The sequence below is a fragment of the Dipodomys spectabilis genome, unplaced genomic scaffold (genome assembly GCF_019054845.1).
Source record: "Dipodomys spectabilis isolate Male_0828 unplaced genomic scaffold, ASM1905484v1 ptg000420l, whole genome shotgun sequence".
Classification (NCBI taxonomy): Eukaryota; Metazoa; Chordata; class Mammalia; order Rodentia; family Heteromyidae; genus Dipodomys; species Dipodomys spectabilis.
In genome coordinates, this window is record NW_024871097.1 from 561,515 (window position 1) to 567,643 (window position 6,129).

Below are 6,129 nucleotides of genomic sequence, written 5' to 3' on the forward strand. Positions count from 1 at the left end.
TTAATGTCAAAATGATGTGCTGTGGGGTTACAGCAATTGTAAGCTAGTGAAAACACAATTTTTCAAACTTGTTACCCCCTCTCTCATTTTTCTCACAGTTTTACTTCACCCCAATATGCCTCACAAGTTGTAATGTACATTTCCAACTTATTGTCTTGTGAGTATTGCTATTGCATTGGTTTGCCCTTTGTCCTCTGTCTCGCCATTTTGTTGTTCCTGTTCCCTTCCCTAATTAAGGTAAATGCATGCTCAATACACAGGGTACCAAAATCAAATACAGCAGGGAATAAACCATAGAGGAAAATCCCAAAGAAAATAGAAATCACATTGTACATTACAAAGAACAACTGCAAATAAATATCTCTGTTTCCATAGCTTGGAGTTCATTTTGCTCAGCATCCGCTCATATGATCATATACATGCATAACAAAGCCACTGGAAAATAATAGTTTCATGGACAGTATATCAGGAAAAAATATATTAACTGTTTTTATGGTAAAGGTGGAATTAGGATTGGTGAATTCGTGATTCTGATAAAGGAATTTCAAAAAAATTTAAAGTTTATGACAGGTAAATTTTAATTGTTCAACCTTTTTCACAACTTAACCTATTAAGAAAATTTAAAATTACCTGGGAAAATAGGCTTTCATGTAAAGAAATCCATAGAGACTTAGCTGAGATGGAGCAATGTGGGTAAGATGGCTCATTTTCACACTAAATAAACAAACCTCACAAACCTTGCTGTAAATCATGTAGATTCCCTTGAGAATTGTCCTTAACCAGGAAAAATACTCTTACTGTGTGAAAACAAGGTTGTAGTGGAATTTAAACACAAATTTTGTAAAAAAAATAAGAAATTAAAATTTGTGAATTGACTTTAATTACCAAACAGTAATTTTCTGAATAAGATAAATTGGTTCAAATTATTTAGGGAGAGAGTGTCCTCCACAATGAAAGAGGGTATTGGGTTTACACTTTTCTGTTTGTAATACTTTCCACAATTTCTTTCCTCGTGAAGCAGTGAAACACAGAAAAAAATCTGATTGGATACATCAAACCAATTATTTCGCATTTCTAAGTAGCTCAAAAATATAATATCCTTATTAACATGAGATAATGAAGACTTCTTTTATTACATAAGCCAAAAACTTTTGGGATCAGAAAAGAATTGAGAATATTGAAAAGGTAAGAAAACACGTTCTTAGAAGCCTTAGCTAAGTGTATTGGTTTCTGCAGTGGAGGGAGGCCAAAACTTTTTGATGTAGATTGTCTTAATGTTTTTGCTACCTAAAGTGATTTTACAGAGTCTATTTGGCTCAGTGTATTGCAGAATACATCGAAGACATGAAAATAAATTCCACATCCAAATAAAAGAGTTTTGAAAGAGAAACCATGAAGATATAGCAGTGCGGGAGGTCTTATAGTAATTCAGCTTTACTAGACCTGAAGCTAAGAAGCTGTGATTAATTGGAAATCAGTCAAGAGCAAAGAGGAGAACAGAGAAGTAAGACATAGAAGTATTGCCTTTGTAACAGACACTGTAATCCAAGGAATGGGTGATTTAACTCTATTCTTCTCCATACATTTTGTTGAGCAAATGCAAGACCATGAGAAAAATAATCTATTGAAATAATTCTGCAAAGAATAACTTCACTGTTCTTGATATGGTATCTAAGGAGAGTCTTAAGAGTGAAGATAAAAGTGGAGTATTCTTTGGTTTCTTCTAAGCATCTTGTTAGCAAAATATATCTTTGAGGTTAGAAGTGATTGAAGCAAAAAGTGGTGGAGTATTTATTTATTTTTGTTTTTTTAATATTTAATGCCCTAAATTTATTCTAATCTACTGCCGTTCAAGAACTGGGTTACATTATCAAGTAAAGCTAAACAAACAAATGAAGAGTTCGCTGATGTTCCTCAAACCCAAATGATTCACTTTTGAAACTGGAGGTTTCCTTTCTAAGGTCTGTTCCCTGTCTAGATACCCAGGGGTGGGTGCCAATGCTCTCAGGGTAGAGTATTTATTTTTGAGGGCACTTTAGACACGAGAAGATTTTCAAGGTAAAAGAAAAAAGAAAAAAATTATAGCTAAATATTTGTGATTACAGGTTCTTGAAATGGTTTTTTGGACACAAAGTTTTGCATTACAGTTTATCCTCATTAACATAGATGTTGAGTTTTCGTGGCAACCAAATGCAAAGGGGAAGTTTAATGGACTCACTTGGACAAGTAAACAGTATGATAGAAAATAATGGGAAATAAAATTTAGTGAAATATTTTGAACAATTACTTTGCCAGAACAAAGAAGGAAAGATATAATTCAAAATCACTTGATTTTATTAAAGGTATGAAAAAAGAGTAGTGAAGACAGATGAGAGGAAACACAGAGAAATGTTTTCTCTCCAGTAGAATAATGCGTTTTTGATCTTGTTTCTTCCATTCTATCTTCACAAGCTATCAAGTGTGCCTCATGACTGGAGTGTCCAGTTCAGACAAAGAGCACTCGCAGATGAAAAGATTCGCAGTAGATGTAGGTGCTTTATAACCTTTGACAATGTACTTAATCTGTTCTAAATTCTCCCCTACCCCAAACTGCCCTCTTTGAACAGCTTTGTTTGCCTTTCCCAAGACTGCCCTTCATTAACTGCTTAAAATTTTGATAGGTCATATTCGTACTCTCTTGAGATTGTTGTTTGGTTGCGATTTTTGTGTTTTTTTGTTTGTTGTTGTGTTTTTAACTGAATTTCAAAAGGTTGTGCAAGTATATTACAATTGAATATGTCCATCTAATTGTCAAATGCTCCAGGATCAGAGTCACTCCTTCTATCATTCTCTACCAACCCCCTTCTCCAAGATTTATTTCAGATTTACCACTTCATTTATTACATGTGTATATTGAGTGTTCTAGATATACTTGCCCTTGTTCCATTTTTCATTCATTCTATGTCTTTACTATTATTCCTCTCAGGTTTCAATTTCCTGATAGTCATTCTGTTAAACTGTCTGTTAATATTTTGAAAGGTTTATATACATCTCCTGCAGTTTCAATCCCGCATATACATGAAGTGATGTCAGCTTATATTTCCATAATTCATTTGCAAGACTGGAGATGTGAAGCACCTAGACATGATTTTATTCTAATCCATTTGGAACATTAATCTTTAGTCAACAAAAAAGTTTAAAAATGGCTTAGAATTTATTGTACTAGTTTTTATAAATGGCTTTGTAAAATGGTGTGATTATTTTATTTATTTGGAAAAAGAAGAAAACTAAGATTTACTACTATAGAGGTATATGATAGAAATAGAAGACAGATTTTATGTTTGTCACATCTCTGATGAGTACCCATATTCAAGACTTGAAGTCACATTTCTAACTATGTTAAACAGGGAACACATAAAACAACGCATGATAAGGCAACTATTAGTGACTTTTTAAAATGTACCTTCTTATGTGATGAAATTTACTTTATTAGCTAATATTTGGGTTTGAAATATAGGATGCTGATCTGTTTAACACATTTCGGCAAGGCATCTACTCGAACAATGCCAATGGTGTGGGGGGTAATATTTCTACAATTTAATGAATGGTTGAACTTGTTTGGGATTAGTGCTGGGTAAATAAATCAATTCTATTGTAACTTGCCCCTACATTGAAAAACTTGTAATGTCACTATCATCTACTTGCCAAGTGTTATTCTGGCGAATGTGATTTTAAAAAGTTTATTTGAAAAGGAATATACTTTCAGAAGATTAAATGTAGGTTATCATTGGTTTGAGAATGACAACATTTTTATACTACAGAATCAAGTTTTACTGAAGTAACAGTTTTTTGAAGCTCTAAGAATCTTCTCAATTAAAGTTTTTCTAAATTATATTTGACTTCTAAGTCAAGATTTCCTAGCCTTGGTAGACCATGTATGGATCTACTGTTCCAGGAAGTATTTTTGGCCTACTTATGCTGGGCTGAAATCTTTCATTAATCATTAGGAGAAGGTATTAAAAATATTCTTGTGACATTTGTGATTTTGTTCACTCAAATGGGCTTGTCATCTGTAAATTGAAAATTTGAATTACAGTACTTTCTCTCATATTTTATGATCTCATCTTTCATTTTAAGTTGACTTGCATTTCACAATAGCTTACATCTAAATCCTGCAAGGAATTAAGGACCTGAAATATTATAGGAAATGAGAAATTGAGACATGTCTTCAATTACTTACTGTTGGCATGTTGCATGGGCCTAGGTGAAAAGTCTTGCTTTTGTTATCTGATGATGCAGATAACTGGGAACTGGTATCCTAGGACCCGTGGGTCCTGCAGAAGAATAATAGCTTTTAGACATCATATCAGCAAAATTTTGGTAAAATCAGTAAGAATGCTTCAGAAATATGGAGAAAAACAGTTTGGGACCAGCGACTTAAAACAATAAACAGAGCAGCAGAGTAAAATACATTATAGATTAGAGGAAAACAATACTGTTTTTTTACCATGTAAATTCAGAAGATCAAGAACACTTAGAAGGTATCACAAATTTATACCGAAGACATTGCATTGATACTTTTTATATTCTAAAAATAATTATTTATATTCCAATCTATTTATGGGAATAAATATCAATTTAGTTGTCAAATTATCATCTAATTCTAGTAAGTTTCACTGTGTGAAATTTAAGATCAACACATATAAATAAAAATATATAAGTATATATAATATAAGAAATTATTTTCCATTGTTTTGTTGTGGTTACGGTATCAAAGGCAACTCCGTTTTAAAGTATTGTTCCATTATCTCTACCTCAGTTTTTGGTAGAGTTAGATCTAAAGCTTTACCATTTCGAGATTTACAGCCTAGAGGCAAGAGGAAACACTGTGATTAAAACATTACCAATTTAAGGCCTAATATCGAGGACTTGTCCAGGAGCTATGAAAATATTTGTTGATAGAAAGTCAGTAGTGTAAGTTCCTGCCTGGTTGGATTGTAGACAGGCTAGGACATTAGGTAATCATGCATATGAACAATATTTTCACCTTCTTGGCTTTAGCTACTTTTGAAATGTTTGGTATAATAAACAAAGGTATTTTAATAAAATACTTTGAATATCTGCCTTTAGCTACCAACTCATGGACAAGGTCTAAGTGTCCACTGTAGGCTTCCTCAGGAAGAGGGGTATACTCATCCTCATGCCTATTTTTAGAAAATACCTTCTATTCTGAATAATTCATTCTCAACTATTCATCTCTCTATGATCCCTTGTAACTAAGATTAGTTTTGTTCCAGTAAGACAATCTATGCTGTCACGGTAAGATATTCTGGTTGGTCTCTTCCTACATGGAAGAAGGGTAAAGGGTCAGGAAGACATTAGTGCCATTGAGACCTCATTTTGGAAATTTTAAGCTGCAGAAGTTTCGAAGTAGCTTTTAAGAAGGCCTACTTTGAATCCATTAGCTCCACAAAGCTAACTCAGTTGATAAGTAAGTACTTGAAAAGCCATCACCTTTGGACTTAGCTATAAAGGCTTCAAAATATGATCAAATTTAAAATGAAAAAGACAAAATAGTCATTGACAGAAAAATTGCAAATGTGAGCAATCCACCATACAATATAAGTTTTTTTTCCACTATAAACAGAAATTTAGAGAAATAAGATCAATACCATTTTTAGGAACAATAAGGGTTCATTGTTACAAATAGGCAACCAAGGATATATGCCTGTATAAAGATTGCATCATTAACTACTTAAATTTAGAGGATACTACAGGCCTCAGCAGCAGTTCTACGCAAATGACAACAATACCAAGATTAGCATGGCACTTGCACAAGGATGATATAAAAATTGGTGAAGTATTCCATATTTTTCATTTTTCAGATGCAAGAAATGAAAAACAGTTATTAAAAGGTTGATTACAAAAATACAAGTGTAACAGCATATATAATTCATAGAATTAAAGGTTAGGTTGACATCAGTGTTTAAATCTTCACCTTAGAAAGGCCTTTACATAGCATAACCTTTAAACAACTTGAAATTAGATAACATTGTCATCTTATCCCAAAGAAATAAAATACTATAAGGACCTAGGGAAAAAAAGGAATCTTAAACTTTTTCTATAAGGAATGCAATTTGAATGGACACA

The 6,129-nt window shown here is 32.7% G+C and overlaps 1 non-coding gene across 1 annotated transcript; it reads left to right on the forward strand.

Annotated features, from left to right (window-relative positions):
- The first annotated feature begins 5,750 nt into the window (after window positions 1–5,750).
- LOC122097270 lies at window positions 5,751–5,854 on the forward strand. The gene has a single exon (XR_006145508.1). It is a non-coding gene; the product is annotated as a U6 spliceosomal RNA (small nuclear RNA).
- Window positions 5,855–6,129: the final 275 nt, after the last annotated feature.